The following is a 27,437-nucleotide window of genomic DNA, read 5'->3' as shown; positions in this document are numbered from 1 at the left end:
CCCCCCTACTCACAAGGCAGGCAATACGCTCGACCTCATCTTTACTAGATGCTGTTCTTCCACTAACCTCATTGCAACTCCCCTCCAAGTCTCCGACCACTACCTTGTATCCTTTTCCCTCTCGCTCTCATCCAACACTTCCCACACTGCCCCTACTCGGATGGTATCGCGCCGTCCCAACCTTCGCTCTCTCTCCCCCGCTACTCTCTCCTCTTCCATCCTATCATCTCTTCCCTCTGCTCATACCTTCTCCAACCTATCTCCTGATTCTGCCTCCTCAACCCTCCTCTCTTCCCTTTCTGCATCCTTTGACTCTCTATGTCCCCTATCCTCCAGGCCGGTTCGGTCCTCCCCTCCCGCTCCGTGGCTCGACGACTCACTGCGAGCTCACAGAACAGAGCTCCGGGCAGCCGAGCGGAAATGGAGGAAAACTCGCCTCCCTGCGGACCTGGCATCCTTTCACTCCCTCCTCTCTACATTTTCCTCCTCTGTCTCTGCTGCTAAAGCCACTTTCTACCACTCTAAATTCCAAGCATCTGCCTCTAACCCTAGGAAGCTCTTTGCCACCTTCTCCTCCCTCCTGAATCCTCCCCCCCCCCCCCTCCTCCCTCTCTGCAGATGACTTCGTCAACCATTTTGAAAAGAAGGTCGACGACATCCGATCCTCGTTTGCTAAGTCAAACGACACCGCTGGTTCTGCTCACACTGCCCTACCCTGTGCTCTGACCTCTTTCTCCCCTCTCTCTCCAGATGAAATCTCGCTTCTTGTGACGGCCGGCCGCCCAACAACCTGCCCGCTTGACCCTATCCCCTCCTCTCTTCTCCAGACCATTTCCGGAGACCTTCTCCCTTACCTCACCTCGCTCATCAACTCATCCCTGACCGCTGGCTACGTCCCTTCCGTCTTCAAGAGAGCGAGAGTTGCACCCCTTCTGAAAAAACCTACACTCGATCCCTCCGATGTCAACAACTACAGACCAGTATCCCTTCTTTCTTTTCTCTCCAAAACTCTTGAACGTGCCGTCCTTGGCCAGCTCTCCCGCTATCTCTCTCAGAATGACCTTCTTGATCCAAATCAGTCAGGTTTCAAGACTAGTCATTCAACTGAGACTGCTCTTCTCTGTATCACGGAGGCGCTCCGCACTGCTAAAGCTAACTCTCTCTCCTCTGCTCTCATCCTTCTAGACCTATCGGCTGCCTTCGATACTGTGAACCATCAGATCCTCCTCTCCACCCTCTCCGAGTTGGGCATCTCCGGCGCGGCCAGTGCTTGGATTGCGTCCTACCTGACAGGTCGCTCCTACCAGGTGGCGTGGCGAGAATCTGTCTCCTCGCCACGCGCTCTCACCACTGGTGTCCCCCAGGGCTCTGTTCTAGGCCCTCTCCTATTCTCGCTATACACCAAGTCACTTGGCTCTGTCATAACCTCACATGGTCTCTCCTATCATTGCTATGCAGACGACGCACAATTAATCTTCTCCTTTCCCCCTTCTGATGACCAGGTGGCGAATCGCATCTCTGCATGTCTGGCAGACATATCAGTGTGGATGACGGATCACCACCTCAAGCTGAACCTCGGCAAGACGGAGCTGCTCTTCCTCCCGGGGAAGGACTGCCCGTTCCATGATCTCGCCATCACGGTTGACAACTCCATTGTGTCCTCCTCCCAGAGCGCTAAGAACCTTGGCGTGATCCTGGACAACACCCTGTCGTTCTCAACCAACATCATGGCGGTGGCCCGTTCCTGTAGGTTCATGCTCTACAACATCCGCAGAGTACGACCCTGCCTCACACAGGAAGCGGCGCAGGTCCTAATCCAGGCACTTGTCATCTCCCGTCTGGATTACTGCAACTCGCTGTTGGCTGGGCTCCCTGCCTGTGCCATTAAACCCCTACAACTCATCCAGAACGCCGCAGCCCGTCTGGTGTTCAACCTTCCCAAGTTCTCTCACGTCACCCCGCTCCTCCGCTCTCTCCACTGGCTTCCAGTTGAAGCTCGCATCCGCTACAAGACCATGGTGCTTGCCTACGGAGCTGTGAGGGGAACGGCACCGCAGTACCTCCAGGCTCTGATCAGGCCCTACACCCAAGCAAGGGCACTGCGTTCATCCACCTCTGGCCTGCTCGCCTCCCTACCACTGAGGAAGTACAGTTCCCGCTCAGCCCAGTCAAAACTGTTCGCTGCTCTGGCCCCCCAATGGTGGAACAAACTCCCTCACGACGCCAGGACAGCGGAGTCAATCACCACCTTCCGGAGACACCTGAAACCCCACCTCTTCAAGGAATACCTAGGATAGGATAAGTAATCCTTCTCACCCCCCCTTAATGATTTAGATGCACTATTGTAAAGTGGCTGTTCCACTGGATGTCAGAAGGTGAATTCACCAATTTGTAAGTCGCTCTGGATAAGAGCGTCTGCTAAATGACTTAAATGTAATGTAAATGTAACAATGCTGTAGACACCTTGGGGAAAACGTAGAAAGCGTAAGCTCATTCGTAGCCCATTCACAGCCATATAAGGAGTTATTGGCATGAAGCGCTTTCAAAAAATGTGGCACTTCCTGATTGGATTTTTATCTGGGTTTCACCTGTAACATTAGTTCTGTTGCACTGACAGACAATATCTTTGCCGTTTTGGAAACGTCAGAGTGTTTTCTATCTAAAGCTGTCAATTATATGCATAGTCGAGCATCTTGTCATTAAAAAATATCCCATTTAAAACGGGAACGTTTTTTATCCAAAAAGAAAAATACTGCCCCCTAGTCCCTCTGCGCACGGAACCCGTTGGACTGGCTGAAATTCCACAACATACGGTGATCGCTACATAAATAGTCATATTAAACATTCATGAAAATACAAGTGTCTCACATGTATCAAAAGCCTAGAATCTTGCTAATCCAACTGCGTTGTCAGATTTAAAAAAGGATTTACTGCGAAAGAATACGATGCGATTATCTGAGCATAGAGCCCCATAAAATAAAAACACTTTTAACCAGCACAGGCGTAACATAATCACAAACTGCATTAAAATATATTGTTAACCTTTGACGATCTTCGTCTGTTTGCAATTCCAATACTCATTGTTACACAATGAATGATCTTTTGTTTGATAAAATCCGTTTTTATAGCCTAACACGAAACATTTTGTGAACCGCTTGTGTCGTGAATTCCGTCTCATTCCATTTTCGACGACACATTCCAGGTAAATAACCCACACAGAACGTGACATTTCCAATTATGTTTGGTTTCACTGCAATCAATTGGTTTGTTTGTAACTCAATCAAACGTGATGGGCCATTTCACGGGACGTATTGACTGAAAGAAAACCGATTTGAAGACAACAAGTCATGACATCATTGTGCACCAATAATTTGCCCGCTGTTTCGTTGATTGACTGTCTTTTAACCCAATGACCACTGATCGTCTTGAAATCAAGCTGGGTAGATAGCCAATGAGCTGAGCTAAACGGCAATACGCCATGTTTATGTGTTGCAAGACCAACCCATGTAGCAACCCATGTAGCTTCTGCGTAAAGTGAGTCATTCGCTATTGAAGTTTCATACCGAAAGGAGCTACGCATATTACGCACTGCATTGTTTGGTGAACGTGCAGAGTCAGTTGTTTATATATCAATCATTATGGCGACTAAGTCAGGGAAAGCTAAATCTAAGTCTAGATATACAGATGTAACACAATTTTAGAATAAATTGATTGGGAAGGTGAGACAGAGATTGTTGTAGGACGCTTCATTTAGCGATTGTGGAGGAGAGAGGACATCGTTTTGGACTGGTAAGTTCTTATCATGCTAATGCCCTTGTTTGAAATTAATAATATAAAATATTATTTGTGATTTTTTTTAAATTTAGAAGCGCAATATATAAACATGTAATGTCGTGAAATGTGAGATGCGTGTGTCTGCCGCCCCGCCCCAACCCACATGAAATAGCCTATTTGATGCTGTTGAGGAGAGGGCAGGACCACATTAATGGCCAAAGTGAAATGGAGACAGTAGATACAGCTGGTCTGTTGTAATATAATGAAGACAGTAGATCTAGCTGGTCTGTCATAATATAATAGAGACAGTAGATCTAGCTGAATTGTCATAATATAAAAGAGACAGTAGATCTAGCAGGTAATAATAATATAATAATATATTCAACCTAATATATTCAACCTTCAACTCTCTCTATATATATCTGTTTATTATACCTGTTGATACAGGGCTCATATGTGAAACTATTCTAACTGAACATTTTCTTTCACAGTGACACTGACTCGGAATGGGAGTCTTATCCGGTGTCCTGTGTGAATTTAAGTATGCTCTCTCTAATTCTCTCTTTCTCTCGGAGGAGGACCTGAGCCCTAGGACCATGCGTCAGGACTACCTGGCACGATGACTCCTTGCTGTCCCCAGTCCACCTGGCCTTGCCGCTGTTCCAGTTTCAACTGTTCTGCCTGCGGCTATGGAACCCTAAACTGTTCATTTTTACTCTTGAAGTGCTGTCCTGTTGCACCCTCTACAACCACTGTGATCTCCACCCGGCACAGCCAGAAGAGGACTGGCCACCCCTCATAGCCTGGTTCCTCTCTAGGTTTCTTCCTAGGTTTTTGCCTTTCTAGGGAGTTTTAGGCTGGGGCTATATAAATACATTTGATTTGATAGAGGTCTGAGGGTCTTCCAAATATTGAAAGTGTGTAAATAGTTACCCATGTTATTTTGTAAATGTATATATATATATATATATATATATATATATATATATATATATATATATTTATATATTTTTTCATATATTTTTAAATCAATAATTATTTTTTTCCCATTATTTTTTTCTTCATTTTCTTTCTACATTTTTTGGGGGGGCGTATCAGAATACCATTTTGGTATTTTGTATATAGTTATTTGTTTCAAAATGTATACCTTCACCAATTTGGCCACTGGGGTACATTTGGGCTACTTGTGTGGGAAACCTGGGTGACTTCATGATAAATGTCATGTTAGCACACTCATTTTGGAAGTTATTATTCTGAAACTTTGCACAAGTACTGTTGCCCTCTCAAATCTTTCACTGAAATTGTGTTTTATCTTGTTCATTTTAAAGATGATGATACAAAAATAAAAATAAAAAACGTATGTTTTTTTCATTGTTTTATCTAAACGAGATTGTGTTATATTCTTCTACATTCAATTCACATGTACACAAACTTCAGAGTGTTTTCTTTCAAATGGTACCAAGAATATGCATATCCTTGGTTCTGTGCCTGAGCTACAGGCTGTTAGATTTGGGTATGTCTTCAGGCGGAAATTGCACAAAGTAGGGGGGAGCTGTAAGCGGTTAAAGCCAACCAAGGCTACGGTTAGATTACAGAAGTCATCAAAAGAGAGTGCCTGGGGAATAGGAGTGGAGCTAGGCATTGCAGGGCCTACATCACCAGAGGAACAGAGGAGGAGTAGGATAAAGGTATGGCTAAAAGCTATGAGAATTGGTCATCTTGGACGTCTGGAACATAGAGTAAAAGGAACAGGTTTCTGGGGGGGCGATAAAATAGCTTCAAGATATAATGTACAGACAAAGGTATGGTAGGATGTGAATACAGTGGAGGTAAACCTAGGCATTGATTGATGATGAGAGTGATATTGTCTCTAGAAACATAATTGAAACCAGGTGATGTCATCGCATGTGTGGGTAGTGGAACTGAAAGGTTGGATAATGTATAATGAGCAGGACTAGAGGCTCTACAGTGAAATAAGTCAATAAACACTAACCAGAACAGCAATGGACAAGGCATATTGACATTAAGGAGGGGCATGCTTAGCCGAGTGATCATAAGGGTCCAGTGAGTAGTGAGGTTGGTTGGGGTCACGTTGATTCAGACAGCTAGCCAGGCCATGAGTAGCAAGCTGGCAGAGGATGGTCTGTTTTTAGCCACCTCATGCGTTTCCGTCGGTAGATTAGTGGGGTTCCGTGTGGTAGAGGGGACCAATCCAATTGGCAAAATAGATATAGTTATAGTGACCCAAGAAAATTGTCAGATGGACCTATTCAGATAGCAGCTGATAAGACAGCTAACGATTAGCGGGCCGCAGATGGGCGTTCAGGTAACGTCACGACGGAGGGGCCAGTTGGATAATTCCCTCGGGCAGATAACGTCGGCATTCCAGTCTTGAAGGCCCGGTGGGGCTCCGCGTCGGCAGTCAAACGGGTCCGGAACGGTGATTAAAGCCCTGGAGTGGCTGATGGAACTCTTCAGCTGGCTAGCTCCGGAATAATTGATGCTTGCTCCGGGACCGACCTATGCCAATAGTCACTCGGATAGCAGCTAGCTAGCTGCAAGATGCAGGTGTAAATGTCCAGAGCTTGTGGTAGAAATAGTATGCTCTGGTCTGAGTCACGTTGAGCTAAAGGATAGCTGATGACCGACAACCGTGGTTAGCTGAATACTGACGTTAGCCAGTGAACTGGCTAGCTTCTGGCTAGCTTCTGTTGTGGATTTCATATTTGAGGTGAATAAAACTTTTATATATATAAATTGGTGAGGCGGGTTGCAGGAGAGTGTTTTTAAGTTGAGTTTTAGAAAAAAAATATATATATATAAAAATATATGCGTAGAAAATATGTAAATATATATATACACGGGACACGACAAGACGAGGACAAAGGACGTCTGATTGCTATGCCATCTTGGATATACAGGAGTGCTAGTGTTAGGAGTGCTCGGACTCTAAAACGGGAGCCATGTTGTGTCTGAAGCTTTTTAAAAAGTATGGACCTTGCACATAGGAGGATTACATTTTCATTGCGGTGGAAGAAGAGTCCCAACACATCACCATTATCATTTTTAAAGGGAGTCTGTTCCCATAAATGGAATCATTATGCCAACAGTGATGCCTCAATGAACGCCAGGACAGAATGTGGCACATCGTAATGCTAGTTCACCAATCAGTGCTGACAAGGACCTGTTTCCGCACTAGTGACTTTTCAGGGCCTGTGGTATAAATTTCAGCCATCTGCATTAAGGTGCTATATCATGCACCAAGGCCAAGCCACCCAGTTCACTTCCATGGCAGGGTCTGCTTCCCATTTATGATGGGTGACCTGCTGCATGATAATTAGTATCTACCTCACAATATTTAATCTAACTGCATTACATTTTAGTCTTTTAGCTTTTCAGGAGCTATTATGGTTAAGTGCCTTGCCTTCTCACCTAGTGGCTTGAGAATTCGAACCAGCAATCTTTCAGTTACTGGCCCAGCACTCTTAATCACTTGGCTACCTGCCGCCCCTACATGTGTTTGCAATCAGTTCAGTGGTGATCGCACGATCAACTGCTCAGAGATTGTGCCATGTTATCACATTTGCTCATTGAGTAAGCTGTGCATTGCACCCCCAATGCTATTGCTTTGCTTCTCTCCTGGAATTGTGCTGACAGTGCCAAGCCTGTCTATGGTTATGTCTTCGATTGCAGCATTAAGGGTAATCTTCCATCCATTATAGTTTGACAATCTGTGTTGGAAGAGCAAAGTTTCATGTTATGCTCTTACTCTTTGACAATGAATTGAGTTGTCGCAATAAGACAATTATATAAATGACATGTTTGCCATAAGATTGATTGACGTCTATCAATAACATTATGTCAAAATAGGACACATTTATGAATTTATTTTGACAAGGTAAGTCAGTTAATTAAGAACAATTTCTAATTTTCAATGACAGACTAGGAACAGTGGGTTAACTGCCTTGTTCAGGGGTAGAACAACAGATTTCTACCGTGTCAGCTTGGGGATTTGAACTCGCAACCTTCATGGTTATTAGTCCAACACTCTAACCACTAGGTTACGCTGCCTGCCCAAATACAAGGAAACATATCAGTTTGTATAAAATTTGAAGGAGCTCTCTGACAAAACTGCACTTTCTATAGCACATGGGTAGAGTGAGACAAATAGAAGCACTTCCATATCTCTCCTGGCACATTAGCTTGATGTAGATGGAGGGGAAGGAGGGGGCATTGTTTCAGGGTATCTAGTTGTTGGGATGGAAAGGAATGGGGGGTCTTGTGCTCAAAGAGCCACTTCAAAGAGAAGCAGCAGTGAGGGGAAGGGCTGGCCTGGTGGCCACTGGAGACCTCAGCCCTGTGTGTTATTTCAGTAGATTGTTCAGAGACAGAAGAGGAGATTAATCTGTCTCAGTGCTTGATAGGAAGTGTTGCTCCTCTCTCTGTTTGTTTATTTACCTCGCTGTTGCACAGTCATACATTCTACAGCCAGGGAGCCCATGAATGGATACATAAATCCTGACTGTGTGTGCATTATAACTCCAGGATAATGGACACTTATTACTACAAGCCAATAGATGTGTCGACAGAAAAATGCTAGAACTATGTTTTGAGTAGTGACATTTGTTTGAAATTGCAAATATATATTGAATTTATATGCTATATATAGAAAAAATAAGGAATTACAGTAATTTATTTTCCATTTCAATCTTTCCCATGTGTTACATTTCCAATGTGCTGTCTCCCAAACTATCACATTATTTTTCCAGATCCAGCATGCACTATTGTAAAAATAATGCAAGAACATAAAATAAAATAAACTTTTTCATTCAGACATCTGTAGGGGGGAACATTGTTACCCTTTTGATGCACTGCTAAGGAAGTGGGCCTCAAGTAACCTACCCCACAGTCAGACCAGCCCAAGATGCCTTTGTGGTCAGATGAGGCAATGTGAGCGCTTCAGGCTCTTGAGGTCTCCATCCAGCATGCAGCAACATCCACCTATCGGAATTCTTCCCCTCACTGTCTAGTGCAGCGGACAGCGGTCTAGGAAGGGGAGGAGAACGCTCAGAGCCACGGAGACAGAGGGAACCTGAGACACGCACGCGTCCCGAACGACACAGAAAGGAAGGGAACTTTGATATGACGCGTGGCCGATAATGATGAAATTGATGACACGAAAGAGCTGCATTCCTTAGTGAAGGGAATAATTGACATTTCGAGTGTTCCAATATATAATGGCATTGGATCCCTGCTTATTATAGATTATATTTAATTGCTCTCTCCTATTTCTGAAATCTTTCTTTATTGTGATTGTACACTTCGTTCACCCGCATGAATTTTAAAGCAGTCTGAGCGCATTGTTTCCAGCTTCGTCGCATGGGATTTCCAGTCGTGTCGGGTGCGGTGATGACTGCAACATTTCGCTCTTTGTTTCTGGGTAAGTGAGTTCCCATTCATATGAAAATATGTTGTTATTAATAGGAGATGATCAATAACACGATAAATGATGTAATTGGGGTTATGATTTATACAGAGCCGTTATGTGGGCTATTGTTCACAAAAATGTAACATAGCTGACAGCGCTCCATCGTGCGTAATTGTATCCAGAATGATTTCGAAATTAGCCTACAAATAACGTAACATAAGCTGTTCATAATATTTATCTCAAAGTCTTTATGAATAGCCTAGATCAGTTTGACAAATTAGCCATTTTAAAATGTAAAATAAATAGTGAAATGAGACTTCATTTTGATAAGTAATTCAATGAAAAATGTGTGTTAAGAAGAAAAAAGTTAACTTCGGAAAAAAAGCCCCTACAATGTGAATTGAAAGCAGATGTTTCTGTGTTATGATCACTGTACAAATGCTGCACTTCAGGCATCCATCCACTAGACTGGTTCTGGAGAAAGACAGTAGTCTGAGTGTATTGTATTGTCCATTGAATGTTAATGACATATTTAACACAACTGCTTCTTAACAGAAAGCACAAAGACAGGGCAGGGCTATAATCCGAATCACAAACTAATGTGTTGTGTCACCGATTGGCAAAATAGATATTTCTAATAGATCATGGCAGGTGTTGAGAGTTGAGCAAAGCAAACATGGAATAGGCCTACTCTTGTCTCCTTTGGTTCAATTCCAACAATTCTGTCCGTTGTTGTGATGGTGCATTCCATTAGTATATTTTTTCTGATGACAGTTTATTGGCTGTAGCCTTTTGTGTGTAGCCTAATGTGTTTATCAAACTTAGACCTTTAATATAGTATATATTTTCTTTGCAATAGCACATTAAATACATTACCTCTGCCAATATATACTGAACATAAATATAAATGCAACATGTAAAGTGTTGGTCCCATGTTTCATGAGCTGAAATAAAAAGATCCCAGAAATTGCACGCAAACATTATTTATCTCAAATTGTGTGCACACATTTGTTTGCATGTAGCTGATAAAACAGCATGATCATTACATAGCTGCACCTTGTGCTGGGGACAATAAAAGCCCACTCTAAAATGTGCAGTTTTGTCACACAAGACAATGCCACAGCCCTACTGATGTATTTAAATGGACTGATTTCCTTATATGAACTGTAACAGTAAAGTCTTTGCCATTTTTACATGTTGCGTTTGTATTTTTGTTCAGTATATTTGTATGTTAAATTGGGTCCTAAGTCTTATTTTGTCCAAATTCAACGCATCTTCCATAATTCTTGCAGTAACATCACATCAAAATTTCACTGTGAGGTTTCTATAAATTCAGCAAATACCATAGCTAGAGCTTTACATGTTCTCTATTGTCAAAGTAGCTACATCTGAATGAGGTCTCAGTAGCCTGCTCTGCAATGATAGGCCTATGAGTGAAGCAGACAAGTGATGTGAGTTGCCATTGTGTTCATTTTCCTTAGCCAATAGGCTGGGGATAACTGGGTTGACAGTCTAGACATGCAATCATAGCTCTAGTGAACTATATTATCAGCTATTAATGTTGTTAGATGGTGGTGGTGGTGGTGGTGGTGGTGATGATGTTTTGGTGGTGGTGGTGGTGGTGGTGGTGGTGGTGGTGGTGGTGGTGGTGATGATGGTGATGTTTTGGTGGTGGTGGTGATGATGATGTCGAGTACAATGGAATTTGTATTATTTTTTTGTATTCAGCAGATTAGTGTATTGCTAATGTGTAGGTTGGAATTGATAGTCAGATGGCATACATGTAGTGGTGACATACCCCTTTGTGCGGTCTTTCATAATGGCAAACAAGGTTGAAGGACATTTCCCTTATAGTTATGAACAGTATTTATTTAAGACCAACCCAGAGGCTGAGCTAAGAGAGAAGAGCTTATTTTATTATGGAATGATCTATACTAATTAATAGAGCTCATTTCCTTTTTGATTTGTCTTTGGCCTTGGAAGTCCAGAGACATCCTTAATGATCTTAATATCTGTGGGAGATGTAATATCCAGTGTTCACATTATAGATAAGTACCACAATTAAACACCACAGAATTCCTTAACTGGCTTTATCAAGGCTTACATCACAAAATGAATGGTACAGTGGAAGGTCAAATGATATGGTAAAGCCTGTAAAAAAGCTGGAAGTAGAACCAGAGTAACCAAACCAAAGTAGTGGAGCTTAATGATGGATTGCCTGCCTGTCATTCCCTCAGCAATATATGGTTTTGAATGGAATATGTTAAATGACTGTCCAGGAAGTAAAAACAGATTGTAATTCACTTGACAGAAATGTAATGGGAAAAAGTGAGTAGCCCTTCCGTTGGAGTTATACATTTCCAACCCGCAAACGCCCTAATTTCAAATGTAGCTTATCCACTTTGACCGCTATGATATTTAGAAGTCTTGCATCTATGCTGCTTTATGACAATGGCAGAGGGAATTTGAGTTGCATCCTCAAGTTGCATAATCATCGTTCATCTGATCTGTAATGTATGGAGCTATATGCTAAGAGTGACTAGGTTTAAAATGGGTTTCTGTTCCCATTCTATATTTAGCGTGTCTCCCGGGGTGGACAAAGCATCTCTCAAATGTGGAGATGACAGGAGCCTCCGGAGCCAGAGGTTTTGAAGTGACATCTCGATGTGTTTGGCCCTGAATCACAATTCCACACATACTAGCCCCCCTATCTCACACTCATACAAACACACAGCCATTTAAAAAAAAAATCTGATGACCATAGAAAGCATTAAGACTGTAGGTCTAGTTACTGCATATTTTTTATACCTTTATTTAACTAGGCAAGTCAGTTAAGAACAAATTCTTATTTTCAATGACAGCCTAGGAACAGCGGGTTAACTGCCTGTTCAGGGGCAGAACAACAGATTTGTACCTTGTCAGCTCAGGGATTTGAACTTGCAACCTTCCAGTTACTAGTCCACCACTCTAACCACTTGGCTACCCTGCCGCTCTAGTCCATATACTAGGGGCCGTATTCAATCTCTATCACAGAAGTACAGCATTACAGTGTGATTGAAATTGAAAGCAATGTTCCCGCATTAGCGGAGACTGCATTCACGTAAACACGAGATACACACAGGATGGAATAACCTTTTAGAAGATGTGAGCACACATGTAATGAGCACCCTAATGAGACTATGTTTGAGCACAAATGTCTAACTGTCACTACTAGAACTATACACCCATATCACTAACAAACACTGATTTGCTTTTCTAGCAGTTTTTCCTGATGTGTTATGTCTTACTTGATTCCTATGGCCTTTAGATGGCTAATACACTTTTCCTGATTTTCTTCTGAAAGAACCTTGTTTCATTGATTGAAGAGCTTTTAGGGATATTTTTCTGTGCAGAGCAAGCCTAGGGCCTGATTCAATCAGATCCGCTTTGGCCAACATCAGCATATCAGTTTTTTTGGCAGTGTCAGAGGTGGAACTGCGTTAGAGCTGTCTATCATCCCACAATTCCCATGCAGCCGCGTTAGAAGTTCATGCAGCCGCTTTGCAAGTTCAAACACTCGAATTAGACTAAATCACCATATCCGAATGAACATGAAAACATACATTAGTCTAACATCAATGGCTTGAATTTTTTTACAAGTCATTATTTCTAACATCAATAGAGCCTACACTTTCTAGTGCCGTTTTGAACTTCTAATGCAGTAGGGATAATAAGGAAGGGAGTGGTTTGTGACACACAAGCAGCCGTTCCCCAATTTGTCAGCTCATACCTCAGTTACACCTCCAACACGATCAAAACATCAACTACAGGTCATTCGGAAATTATTCAGAACCCTTAACTTTTTCCATATTTTGTTACTTTACAGCCTTATTCAAAAATGGATAAAACAATTTCCTCATCAATCTACACACAATACCCCATAAAGACTAAGCGAAAATAGGTTTTTTGAATTTTTGCACATTTATTACAAATTAAAAAACAGAAATACCTTATTTACATAAGTATTCAGACCCTTTGCTATGATACTTGAAATTGAGCTCAGGTGCATCCTGTTTCCAACGATCATCCTTGAGATGTTTCTACAACTTGATTGGAGTACACATGTGGTAAATTATATTGATTGGACACATCAGGTCCCACAGTTGACAGTGCATGCTAGAGCAAAAACCAAGCCATGAGGTGGAAGGAATTGGCCGTAGAGCTCCAAGACAGGATTGTGTCGAGGGACAGATCTGGGAAAGGGTACCAAAACATTTCTGCAGCATTGAAGGGCCGCAAGAAAACAGTGGCCTCCATCATTCTTAAATGGAAGAAGTTTGGAATCACCAGACTTTTCCTAGAGCTGCCAGGCAAAACTGAGCAATCGGGGGAGAAGAGCCTTGGTCAGGCAGGTGACCAAGAACCCGATGGTCACTCTCACAGAGCTCCAGAGTTCCTCTGTGGAGATGGGAGAACCTTCCAGAAAGACAACCATCTCTGCAGCACTCCACCGGTCAGGCCTTTATGGTGGAGTGGCTAGACAGAAGCCACTCCTCAGTTAAAGGCATATGACAGCCCACTTGGAGTTTGCCAAAAGGCACCTAAAGGTCTCTCAAACCAAGATTGATTTCTTTGGCCTGAATGCCAAGTGTCACGTCTGGAGGAAAGCTGGCACCATCCCTACGGTGAAGCATGGTGGTGGCAGCATCATGCTGTGGGGATGTTTTTCAGCGGCAGGAACTGAGAGACTAGTCTGGATTGAGGGAAAGATGAATGGAACAAAGTACAGAGAGATCCATGATGAAAACCTGCTCCAGAGCGTTCAGGACCTCAGACTGGGGTGACGGTTCCCCTTCCATCAGTACAATGACTCTACGCAGACAGCCAAGACAATGAAGGAGTGGTTTTGGCACAAGTCTCTGAATGTCTTAGAGTGGCCCAGCCAGAGCCCGGACTTGAACCCGATCTAACATCTCTGGAGAGACCTGAAAAAAGCTGTGCAGATACGCTCCCTTTCCAACTTGACAGAGCTTGAGAGGATCTGCAGAGAAGAATGGTAAAATGGTAAAATTCAGGTACTGCCAAGCTTGTAGCGTCATACCCAAGAAGACTCGAGGCTGTAATCGCTGCCAAAGTTGCTTCAACAAAGTACTGACTAAAGGGTCTGAATACTTTTGTAAATGTGATATTTAAGTGTTTTATTTTTAAAACATTTGCTAAAATTTCTAAAAACCTGTTTTTGCTTTGGCATTATGGGTTATTGTGTGTAGATTGATCACGGGGAAAAACTATGTAATCCATTTCAGAATAAGACTGTAATGTGACAAAATGTGGAAAATGTCAAGGGGTCTAAATACTTTCCGAATGCACTGTATGTGGATCCAGCCAATGCTGGATAACGCTGGTTAGCGCTAGATCTGATTGAATCCAGGCCCTAGTTCTGTGTTCTGAATGAGAGTGATTTTAGGTGAAATAGTGCCTGCTTTCTTGCACTCTCGGTAGAATATTTTCAATGTGTGTATTTTTAACTTCGTGGTGACAGGGGGGCAATATTGAGTAGCTTGGATGAATAAGGTGCCCAGAGTAAACTTCCTGCTACTCTGTCCCAGTTGATAATATATACATATTATTAGTATTATTCTAAAACTGTTTGAATGATGTCTGTGAGTATAACAGAACTCATATGGCTGGCGAAAACCTGAGAAAAATCCAACCAGGAATTGGGAATCTGAGGTTTGTAGTTTTTCAACTCTTTGTCATAACAATATACAGTGTAAATGGGGTCATATTGCACTTCCTACGGCTTCCACTAGATGTCACCTTCATTTAACCAGGTAGGCTAGTAGAGAACAAGTTCTCATTTACAACTGCGACCTGGCCAAGATAAAGCATAGCAGTGTGAACAGACAACACAGAGTTACACATGGAGTAAACAATTAACAAGTCAATAACACAGTAGGAAAAAAAGAAAAAAAAGAGAGTCTATATACATTGTGTGCAAAAGGCATGAGGAGGTAGGCGAATAATTACAATTTTGCAGATTAACACTGGAGTGATAAATGATCACATGGTCATGTACAGGTAGAGATACTGATGTGCAAAAGAGCAGAAAAGTAAATAAATATAAACTGTATGGGGAAGAGGTAGGTAAATTGGGTGGGCTATTTACAGATAGACTATGTACAGCTGCAGCGATCGGTTAGCTGCTCAGATAGCAGATGTTTGAAGTTGGTGAGGGAGATAAAAGTTCAACTTCAGCGATTTTTGCAATTTGTTCCAGTCACAGGCAGCAGAGAACTGGAACGAAAGGCGGCCAAATGAGATGTTGGCTTTAGGGATGATCAGTGAGATACACCTGCTGGAGCGCATGCTACGGGTGGGTGTTGCCATCGTGACCAGTGAACTGAGATAAGGCGGAGCTTTACCTAGCATGGACTTGAAGATGACCTGGAGCCAGTGGGTCTGGCGACGAATATGTAGCGAGGGCCAGCCGACGAGACCATAGAGGTCGCAGTGGTGGGTGGTATAAGGTGCTTTAGTAACAAAACAGAGGGCACTGTGATAAACTGCATCCAGTTTGCTGAGTAGAGTATTGTTGGGTAGTCAACATTAGTCAGAAATAGCATTATAAATATTCACTAACCTTTGATGATCTTCATCAGAATGCACTCACAGGAATCACAGTTCCACAATAAATGTTTGTTTTGTTCGATAATGTCCATCATTTATGTCCATTTATGTCCAAATAACTTATTTTGTTAGGGTGTTTGGTTAACAAATCCAAAAGCGCGTTCCGGTCCAGCCGAACATCGGACAAAAAGTTCAAAAAGTTATATTACAGGTCGAAGAAACTTGTCAAACTAAGTATAGAATCAATCTTTAGGATGTTTTTATCATAAGAGTTCAATAATGTTCCAACCTGAGAATTCAATTGTCTGTAGAAAAGCAATGGAACGAGAGCTATCTCTCATGTGAAAGCGCATGACTGAGAAAGAGAAACGCGTCAGTCAAACAGCTCCCACCCGCCCCCCCTTCACATGAGAAGCCTGAAACAACGTTCTAAAGACGGTTGACATCTAGTGGAAGCCCTAGGAAGTGCAAAAATAACCCGTATCCCACTGTGTATTCGATAGGGGTGAGTTCAAAAACTACAAACCTCAGATTTGTTTGGATTCTTTCTCAGGTTTTTGCCTGCCATATGAGTTCTGTTATTCTCACAAACATCATTCAAACAGTTTTAGAAACGTCAGAGTGTTTTTGTCCAATACGTATAATAATATGCATATATTAGCATCTGGGACTGAGTAGGAGGCAGTTCACTCTGGGCACGCTATTCATCCAAAAGTGAAAATGCTGCCCCCTATGCCAAAGACGTTAACGATAATTTTATCTTTAAAATGGTGTAAAATACTTGTAATGCTTGAGGAATTTTAATTATGAGATTTTTGTTGTTTTGAATTTGGCGCCTTGCACTTTCACTGGCTGTTGGCGAGGTGGGATGCTACCATCCCATATATCCAAGAGAGGTTTTAACAGCCAAAATCATCTTCGATACAAGTGAAGGTCATTCTGGCGAGATGAAAATGTATGACAGATTTCCTCTCTTTTTTTCTATATCCTTCCTATTTTACCCCCTTGTGTCTGTCACCATCTTATTTGCATCAATACACTACATTGACATTGGACATCAATTTCCCCATTGATCAATGTCTTTTCAAGAGGTCTGTCTCAAAATACAGTATGTCTTTGCTTGAAATATTATGTAGCATTGACGTGGGCCACAAACATCTGGACAGAACTGGGTGTGTGTTGTTTTCTGATCTATAAATCTCAGCCGCTTTTCAACCTTCACTGACAAAATTACTTCCAGATTTTTTTGGAACACATGAACAGGAACTGCCTATTTCCCTGTACGGCTAACTCTTGACAGATGCTCTGGAGAGGCTCAGATTCACGTTAACTCAAGCCACATGTATAGTACAGTAGGCTACGTTCATTCTGGTACACTAAGCTCTTCTTTCTATGATATCTATCAAGCATCGCAAACCTTCCATTTTAGGTTCATAAAAGGGGTTCAAACAACAGAGTACCCTATTTCTTTCATATCTGCCACCATGGTCATTTACGAGCAAAAGTGAGGATTTCTGCATTATTTGTTGGGGTAAATACCCATGAAAGTCAATAGAGCGGGGACCATTATTGCTTATTTTCAGGAAAGCTTTGCCGCTAGTGAACATAAATAGTTTGATGAGGGTCTCTTTGATTGTTTTATAAGGACGCAGAGATCTGAGGGTGAACGAATGACAAGACAAATACTGATGTTTTTGCCCCGAACTACAAAGGGATTGGTCCTAATTTACTCTTTCTGCAAATGCCAGATTTTCACCCAAAGCGACCAATCCACCATTCATTCTGATTTTAACGACAACCCTCCGATGTCCAGAGATGAACCCATCTTTCCCAGTATAATGCCATTTTGCTATTTCCTTTTGGAATACATCCCTCCATTTTACTATGATGTCTTACGGGGGTCTGGAAACTCCCTATTTGTAACATTTCTACCAATATTGACCTAAAAATAAATACTTTACCCAAAGGTATAATGATATTTCCCATTGACTGATCATGGTTTTTCCGATCCCCTGGTATGATATTGTTGCACATAAATGATTGTCACTGTTGGACTTCAACCACATATTTCAATGGATAGCTACTGCCAAGTGAATAGAGACTTATCAAAATCAACACATCTTCTGAATACCATTTAAAAGAAATCCATTATCATCATTCATTGTTAGGATGCTATCATTCCAAGCTCACAGCTCTGTTTTGCTTCTCTCAAACATGTTCTACCTAACTGAAAACTGGCAGCCCAAAATAAGTGTGGCACACTTGTCTACTCATAGCAAAACATGCTTTTGATCTGTGTTCTCTCTTTGGAAACCAGGTATTTCTGTTTTCAGAGAGGCTGAGGGATCCGTTATTAGTACAGGAAAATAAATTGTTTCTGTCGCAAAGGTCTTTCATTTTCAAGCAGCTTAGCATGCTGCTTACATCAACGACACGAGAAGAATAACAAGTGCCTTACAATGTACTTTATATGCGATTTTCCTCCATTGAAAAGAATGGGATTGTCATTCTGTACGTTAGTTCCATGGATGAAATTGGCCAAACCTTATTTTCCTCCGAGGCTGTAGTGTGTGTTTCCTCTGTGTCAAACGCTCTAGCCCACTGTCATCTGGACCACCCATTAGCTATAGCTGAGGTGTTGACATTGCAAGTCTGTGATTATGAATTGTGATTTGACTGTTTTATGCGATTGGTCAAATGTGCATGCCCTCAAATAAAATGCAAGGAATTGTTGATTTTTCCCCAAAAAATTGCAATCGCAGAATCGTGGAGGGACTAATTGTTTATTATGTCCAAATAGAGGCTTTGATATTCAACATTCATGATGTGACTGAAGATCTGAATAATTTGGGAATATTGCTCTCAGAGGAATAGGTTCTCACTATAAAGCACTCTGTGACAGCGGGCCAATTTTTTCTTGAGCGGTTGGTCGGATGGGGCGGAACATTTTTACAATCAGTGGCGACCCGTAATTCAGCCCCACATATTTATCTAAAAAAAAGCTAAATAAAAATATTGTTTTTTATTTTTGTGAGGGGTTGCCTGTTTTGCATGTTATTTTGGCAATAATACATGTCACATATCAGTTTGCAAACAATCTAAAATAATAATAATAATAATTGAGTAATAAATAATTGAATAATAAATAAAACTGCATACAAACATGGTCTTTCTTTTGCTATCTTGAGTAAGGCAGCTCCAAAATACAGGTATTTCAGCCTAGCTCATTGCTTTCTATGGTGGTGGGGCAGCCAGTGGAAAATACGGAGCGTATGGGTTGGTAATATTCTTGTCACGCCCTGACCATAGAGAGCCTTTGTTTTTCTATTGTATAGTAGGTCAGGGCATGACTGGGTGGTTTTCTTGTTATTATTTTCTATGTGTGGTTCTAGTTTAGTTTTTCTATGTTGGTGTTTGGTATGATTCCCAATTAGAGGCAGCTGGCTATCGTTGTCTCTAATTGGGGATCATATTTAAGTAACATTTTTTCCACCTGTGTTTTATGGGATATTGTTTTAAGTTAGTGTATGTTACACCTATTTGTTACGGTTCGTTGTTTGTTTCATTCTTTCTTTGTTTTGTGCGTTCCTAATAAATAATATGTGGAAACCATATTGCGCTGCAGCTTGGTCCGATAATTATTCCAGCGAACGTGACAATTCTCTAGTTGCGCTGTGATTGGCTCAGTGTTCTTTCACTCATGGGGACAGTACGTCACTGCCAAATCTATGGGTAGAGCTAAGAAAAATCAAGCTCCTTGGGTGTGCCATGGAGTTACATTAGAAGTGCCCATCCAAGAAGGTTCAAGGTCATTGGCCACAGATAAAATGACATCAAATCACCTTATATCTACAGTAGCTTTGATCATACTTTCAAAATATTAGCTAGCAGTCATCATCATGAATCAAGTCGACAATCTACTGGCAAATCATTTTTGATCCTTGTCATATGAAGAGAAATAATGAAGAGAAATTATAGATGAAACATATCGGTGCTTATCGGCCATTAGACAAAAACATTACACAACAAGTTGGAGATCACAAATTCAATAATGAGTGGTTTGGAAGGAATCAGTGGCTAACTGCAAGCATTGCAAAGCAATCACTAGACTGCTATTCCGTAGAGTTTGTGTGTGGTCCCAAATCTGTGTTTAAGGGTCTCTTTTTCCAATCTTAGAATGATAAACATTCAACATTGGCCATGCTGTCAACCCAGCATGATTTCTGCCACGTTTAAATCAACTTTTAACTCGGAACTGAGAAATCTGACTTCAATGAGCTCAAGACAACTGAGAACTCGGGGAAAAACAAGCTCCTACTGGAATAATACATTTTGAATGGTCATCCAACTCGGAATTGTAAGTTGGGAACTCGGGCCTATTTCTAGGGCTACGATCTGAAGATCACTGATGTCATCATGATTCAACCTTGTTTTTTTCCAAGTTCCCAGTTGTCTTGAAAGCATCATCAATCCAGAGAATGTCAGACTTTGATGACAACGTTTGATGACCAAATTTGCCCACGAAGGACTGCCGCACCATCTTCCTGTTCAAGTGAACACAGCACAACAAGGTGAGTCCAAAAATGTCTTGTACGCTGCTGCATAAATTATGTAAAATGCCAGGGAGGTATGTAAACTGTAGCTACTGTAAAAATGTGATACGAAGTGTATGTGGTGTAGTTACTATTAGTTGCCTCACCCTAATCATTTGTTCTATTTTCTCCTGTTAATTTCACCTACTGTTCTGACTTTGTGATACACATGTAGCCTATAACCTGTTTTAGAGAAATGTAATCATTGAATATTGTAAGAGCGTTCATTGTTTGCTTATATGCCCCCTTTATTTACCCTATGGTTCGGACTGGGTGTACAGGGAGAATACTAAGAACAGCCCATATTCTGAATTCTGTCGCTGTACATTTCAAAAGTGCTGAACAAATAGTTATATTGACTAGGTCCGTCCTAGCTCGCTCATTAATATCTTAATCGAAATTAAGGATTGCCTCCTAACATCTTGTCGTCCCCTTATGCCCTAGTTTGTACATCTCAATTGTCAGTAGAATCCACATTTGTTTAAGCAAGTCAGCCATATCAGCTAAGTTTTTTTAAAGGCAGTAAATGAGGCTGAATGAACTATTTTGCTTCAAGACAAGGCTTTGAATATAGCCAGGTGTAGCAGTGGTAAGGTGTTGGGACTGCTGTTGGGACATCTTTATGAAGGCTCTAGCAGTTTGTGGACAGAATTTGTCACCGTTACAGTGCAATTAATCTATTGTTTAGTGTTGTATTGTGTTGTGCAGTGGCTTTGCTGGCATGCATCCCCCAAATGTTTTGTTTGTTTGCCCCACCAAGATTTACATGCTAAAATCGCTACCTGATTACAATAATTTGTAGACCGCAAATTGACCGCAAGAAGCCCAAACAGCATTATGATATTTCACTAAAACATAATAATTTCAAACCTTGCTTACATGTGTATATGATCACGTCTCTCTACTATGCTTGGATATCACAGGTCGGTGGAACCTTAATTGGGGAAAACGGGCTCATGGTAATGAGTGGAGCAAAATTAAAGGAACGTTATCAAATACATCAAACACATGATTTCCAGGTGTTTGTTGCCATTCCATTTGCTCCATTCCGGCCAATATTATGAGCGGTTCACCCCTCAGCAGCCTCCACTGGTGGAAATACTTGGGAACAGATTTCCCCAATTAAAATCCATTGGAGCTGATTTCCTGGTATTTTACAGTTTTTTATGTCAAACATTGAAAATGCAAGAAAAAAAACAGATGTTTTCTTTCTCTTTTTTTACTAAGAAAACTTGGGGGGCCAAATAAAACCTTTTGCCTGGGTCCGCCAGTTGGGAAACCCTGCTCTATGATCTATGAAGCCCAAAGACATGATTCTTCACACATTCAAGCAGGAGAATCTCTGAACATGCTTCCCTCGCACCAGGACAGCAACGTTAATTCACTAAGGGTTGACTTCTTCTCCCTCGTATGACATTAAGCAGTAAATGAATTATTGAAATTGAATTCAGATTTTTTTTTTGTTATCAACCAATGATGCAAAAGCATGTTTCACAAGGCAATGACAACCCTGTTGTTTTCTCCCCTCTCTTTCTTGTGGAATGGGAGCCAACTGAAAGAACAGGGGGAATGTTCCTCGTCTGACTATTTAGACGCCTGCTGTTCCTTTCAATTTGAAACAGTCTATTAGCTCTGCTAGCAGGCCACTCCATTAGGTGTTCTGAACCCACGTGCTCCATTGTCTCACTCCATTTCCCTCTTGCTGCTCTCCCCCAAGCGTTAGCGCCAGTAATCAGCAGAGGCCTCCTTTTCTTCTTGCATTCATCTTCACCCCCATTGTCATCACCACTCCATCTGGAAAAGATCCAAAGATGGATGGTGTTTGCAGGGGGGAATTTGGTGTCCATTGATAGTGCATTTAAAAGTAGGAAGAAGGAATGGTTAACCTGCAGGTAGCAACAACAGCTTGAGGACCAACTCTCTTCCCTGTTTGATATGGAGGGGTTTTAAAATCCGAAGCTTGTTCGTGGTTCAATACTTTTCTTTCATGTCTGTCATAAATTGACCATTACACAACATCCTGTACTTCAGATACATGTAGGTTGCAATTATTTTATTAGAACCATGAAAAAGGCTTTATATGATAAACACGTACTGTAAACTGATGCTGATAATTGTTAAACTAATTATAAATTCATTGGTCATCACGACTGCAGATCTTTTATTACTATTCAGTGCTAGTAACTGTAGAATGCCATATTTAGGTCCCAATGTAGTGGCTTGCTGTTATCTTGTACTAGAGGTATCATGATGGATGGTTTAATTATCGAGACACAATGCCAGGCATTTATCTGGCTGTTCATACCACAGCAAAAACATTGTAAACTGGATATCGCTGATCAATCGCTAGGCTTCCTGCAATTAAGTGTTTAATGCTGCTGATTACGCTAGCCTGCAATGTGTCACACTAACGGTGGCTCAACCTTTAAATGCTACGAGGTGAGATGCACTCAATGGAAGAAGTTAATGTTTGCTTAGGAGATTAAGTCACATTTAGGTGCTTAGACCAGGGGTGTCAAACTAATTTTGCCCCTGGGGGCTGCATTCGGTCTTCAACGAGGTCTGGAGGGCCGCACTTAAAATTGGTTATATTTCCTCCCTGTAAAAAAATATGAAAAATACTCCTCTATCCATTGTTTTTGAAAAATGCGATGCTCCCTGACTGTCTAGCTTTCATTTTGGTGGTTATTAGCGAGCAGGACACAATCAAGAAACTGTATGAATGTAGAACCATTATCATTACAACCAGTGGTGGAAAAAGTACCCAATTGTCAAACTTGAGTAAAAGTAAAGATACCTTAATAGAAAATGACTCAAGTAAAAGTGACTCACCCAGTAAAATACCACTTGAGTAAAAGTCTAAATATATTTGGTTTTAAATATACTTAAGTATCAAAAGTAAAAGTATAGTAATTTCAAATTCCTTATATTTAGCAAACCAGATGGCACCATTTTCTTGTTTTTTTTTATTATTTACAGATAGCCAGGGGTACACTTCAACACTCAGACATCATTACACATTAAGCATGTGTGTTTAGTGAGTCTGCCTGATCAGAGGCAGTAGGGATGACCAGGGATGTTCTCTTGATTCGTGTGTGATTTAGACAATGTTCCTGTCCTGCTAAGTACTTTTGGGTGTCAGGGAAAATGTATGGAGTAAAAAGTATATACTTTTCTTGAGGAATGTAAGTGAAGTAAAAGTATAAGTTGTTAAAAAGTACAGTAGTAAAGTAAAGTACAGATACCCAAAAAAACAACTTAAGTATTTTATTTAAGTACTTTACACAACTGATTACTACACAGTTTCAATTTGGTTTGGTTCATTTTAAAGTATATTTAACATACTTTAAAATGACCCCTCCCACCCCCCAAAAATATATAGAGAGATGTTGTTTTATGTATGTTTGGCACCCCTGGCTTAGACCATGGTGAGTGTACAGTAGATTGCTGAAAAGTAAGAACATTCTCCTCTTCCTGTGAAACTGTTCCAGAACAGATGGCATCATCACCTTTGTTTTTACGAGTCGTTAGACTTGACTTGATGATGAAATGGTGCCTTTCCACTATACTGCCCATGCAGATGTGTAGTTCTATGGTTTGATGTTATCCACCAAGTTGCAGAGTGCCGTGCAGAAATAGCAATGTAAAATACAACCCAAACACACACAAGCATTAGATTTTCACAGTACAAGGCTTTTAATATTGCCTTTCCAAAGTGTGCACATTGTGTTTTCCCTTGACTGAGGCGGCAGAAGCACCACCCCTGTGCTCTGATAAAAGTGTAGTGTGGGGTTGTTATTCTGCATGCCTGAAATACACATATTCTCTCTCTCTCTCTCTCTCTCTCTCTCTCTCTCTCTCTCTCTCTCCCTCTCTCTCTCTCTCTCTCTCTCTCTCTCTCTCTCTCTCCTCTCTCTCTCTCTCTCTCTCTCTCTCTCTCTCTCTCTCTCTCTCTCTCTCTCTCTCTCTCTCTCTCTCTCTCTCTCTCTCTCTCTCTCTCTCTCTCTCTCTCTCTCTCTCTCTCTCTCTGTCTCTCTCTCTCTCTCCCTCTCTCTCTCTCTCTCTCTCTCTCTCTCTCCTCTCTCTCTCTCTCTCTCTCTCTCTCCTCTCTCTCTCTCTCTCTCTCTCCTCTCTCTCTCTCCCTCTCTCTCTCTCTCTCTCTCTCTCTCTCTCTCTCTCTCTCTCTCTCTCTCTCTCTCTCTCTCTCTCTCTCTCTCTCTAAAACACACACAACTCCTGTGTCTGAGGAGGCTTCCAGTACCCTGGGGAGTGGCAAATTAATGCCATCTACTTCCCTGTTCCCGGATGGTCTAAGCTCCTGGTTATATTTCCTGCAGATGCTACCATTTTCACTCCATTGTTTAGTCATCTTCTGCCTCTCCTGTGTCTCTCCTGGATTCTTTACGTTGGTCCTCATGCAGCCTGACAGGCTACTGTAGTTCACTACGCCACCAGAGAAGACACGGCTTAGGACTGTGTTTAAAGTTCTTGTCATGGTTTTGTGGTTTTGTCAAAACTGTCACATTTCAATGTATTCCATAGTGGTGCTGAACAGTTTGCTTGAGAATGAGATGTTCCTTTTCAAATATTTGTTACGTTTTTGGAGCAAAGGTTCAGTTGGGAGCAAATAGAACATGACGGGCACGGCTTGTCTTCTTGATATTCAATGTGAGGTTTTTAACAGCACACATCACTTTATTGTCTGTGTCATTTCAGAAAGGGAAATCTGGAGTGTTAACATTTGGCATGATTTGCAGTCTGAGGTCCAGAGTTGTTGTGGAGGAGGAATAGCAACTTTTGCAAAATCAAGCTCCTAAAATAATTAAAGTTGGCAATGATGACTGTGTATTCTAGAGTAGTCCAAGCTCAAAATGTACAGTGATGGGAAGTACTGTACCATCAACTGTGTGCTATGTTATAAAAAAATGGCATGGGGTTAGAGTATAGAATAAGAATATAGAGTATAGAATAAGAACATATTATTTAATGGATGGTCTATCCCTTGTTTGTGAAGAGAGAATAAGGGCATGCCTCATCTCCTTGGTTACTGGACCCAATTAAAAAAAAAACATTTGCTCTATGTAGAAGAGAAAATGCTATTTACTCTATGAACCTTTCCTCTTGGATGCACTCTTGACATTGAACAATGTGGAAGAGCCGACTCGTCACTAGCCCCTTTGCTAATGAGGCAATTAAGTCTATCCTGCCGTGTTGGAGCACTGGGCTGAGTGTAGGGCCGAGAAGTCATCTGCAGTCTCAGCAATCAGCAAGTGTCTCTTCCCCCCTGGCTGCAAACAGAAGGCACAAACAGGCTGTTTCGTGGGATTCACTCCCCCTCCATCCCCTCTCCCATCCTTCCTTCTCCTGTGGCCCTCCCTTGTCAATGTGACCCTCGCTCATCTCTTCAGATCACCAGCAGGGCCAGGCCGTATTGAAGCGTTGTCCAGCTAGTGGCCTCATAGCATCACGTTATCCATGATTGATGCTTGTGCGCTTCCTGTTTGGCGATGGGATGTGAAACAGTACATGGTCTTATAGTGTTGCTTCAGAGTTCACCCTGTCTGACTACTACCTTTGACTGCTGTGTTTCAGAGAACCTGACCTGAGTATAACACAGTGCAGCAGCAGCGTTTTCCTGTTCGGTCACCCCGGGCCGTTAGTGGAGTATTTACCATGTTTCCTTTAGTCCATGAGTTATTCATGCCACCAAAAGCTCCTGCTCAGGGAGGGGACGTTAGGCTGCAGCAGTGTGGATGGAGGGATCCGACTGCAGCTGGAGGTAGTGTGGTGCGTGGGTGCTTGTTTCGCCTTTTCCTCCCTCTTCCATGACGCTCATAAGTAAAACAAGGCCCATCTCTCCTTCACCTGGTCACTCGTTACTAGAGAATCCTGTGTGTTAGTGTGTATGTTTATGTGTGTGTGTTAGTGTTTGTGCGTGCGTGCGTGTGTGCATCATGTGTTTCTTTAGATTGCATCTTCCTATTGTGTTATGAGGATGTTTATTAAAGCATGGAAATGCATTCACCTCAAGGCTGTTTTGCTTATTACAGGCTAATGTTTATTGTTTAAAATGCACTGATACTTCGCATTCCTCCTTTTGCCCATTTAAATTGTAGTTACATTAGTTAGTATGCTTTTTCCTCCAAACCTCTATAGCTTCTCGCTGCTGTGTCATGTACAGAATTAGAGCCTAAGTTAATGTGTTTAAAGGCGGTGATAACGGCAAGGCTTACGGCTGCTCAGAAAGGGATTTACGGGACATCGTTTTCTGTCTTCAAATAGCTGGTTTAACCGTCAGATTACTTTCTTCTTCACTGGTAATGAATTGTTGGTGTTTCCTGACAGATGGCATGAAAGAGAACGCCTCACTCTGTGGAGAAGGAAGGCGGCTACTCTTTAGCGCTGGAAAGGTATATTGCAATGCACAGTGCAGAGAGAGACAGGAGATGTCCGACGTCTCCTCTTTCACGGCCGCTTATCTAGTGATTGATCAGAAACATTTGACAAGCGATCCATGTGTGATTTGTAATGAGAGCATACAGGCATGTGCTCATGCATATAATAAAGCAATTGTATATGAGAGAGCGTGCTAAACTGCTTTTTTAGCACGGCTGTGCTGGGGTCATAGGTACGAGGTGGACCTGAGTACCGTAGATCAGCACAGCCATGCTAAAAAAGTTGTTTTGCACAACCTCGTGTACAATTTCTTTTTTTACAAAGCGTTACCAATTAAATAAAATGTTTTATTTTGATCAATGCATTCATAGCCTACTATTTCATCCCTCAAAGAAAAGGCCTAGCCCGGCACAGCTATGTTTGCTAGCCAAGCCAGCTGGACATTCATTCTGTCATTTAGGTTGCCAGAGACGCAACCCAGTTGTTAAGTCTTTTTGTTCTGTATCCCTGTACAGATGCAACCCAGTCGTTAGTTCTAAATGTACCATTACCATGCTGGCTGGCAACATTCTTATCCCTTGCTTGCTATCTAGCCAGCTACAGCTAACACAGTCACGTCAAACCTTGCAGCTAGAATA

General features: G+C 41.8%; 1 pseudogene; it reads left to right on the top strand.

Annotated features, from left to right (window-relative positions):
- Positions 1 to 8,724: 8,724 nt before the first annotated feature.
- LOC135546537 (CXADR-like membrane protein) overlaps positions 8,725 to 27,437 on the top strand; it is a 99,115-nt pseudogene continuing 80,402 nt past the window's right edge.

Source organism: Oncorhynchus masou, chromosome 9 (genome assembly GCF_036934945.1).
Source record: "Oncorhynchus masou masou isolate Uvic2021 chromosome 9, UVic_Omas_1.1, whole genome shotgun sequence".
Classification (NCBI taxonomy): domain Eukaryota; kingdom Metazoa; phylum Chordata; class Actinopteri; order Salmoniformes; family Salmonidae; genus Oncorhynchus; species Oncorhynchus masou.
Note: the sequence above shows the minus strand (reverse complement) of the source record. Positions and strands in the feature narration are given on the sequence as shown.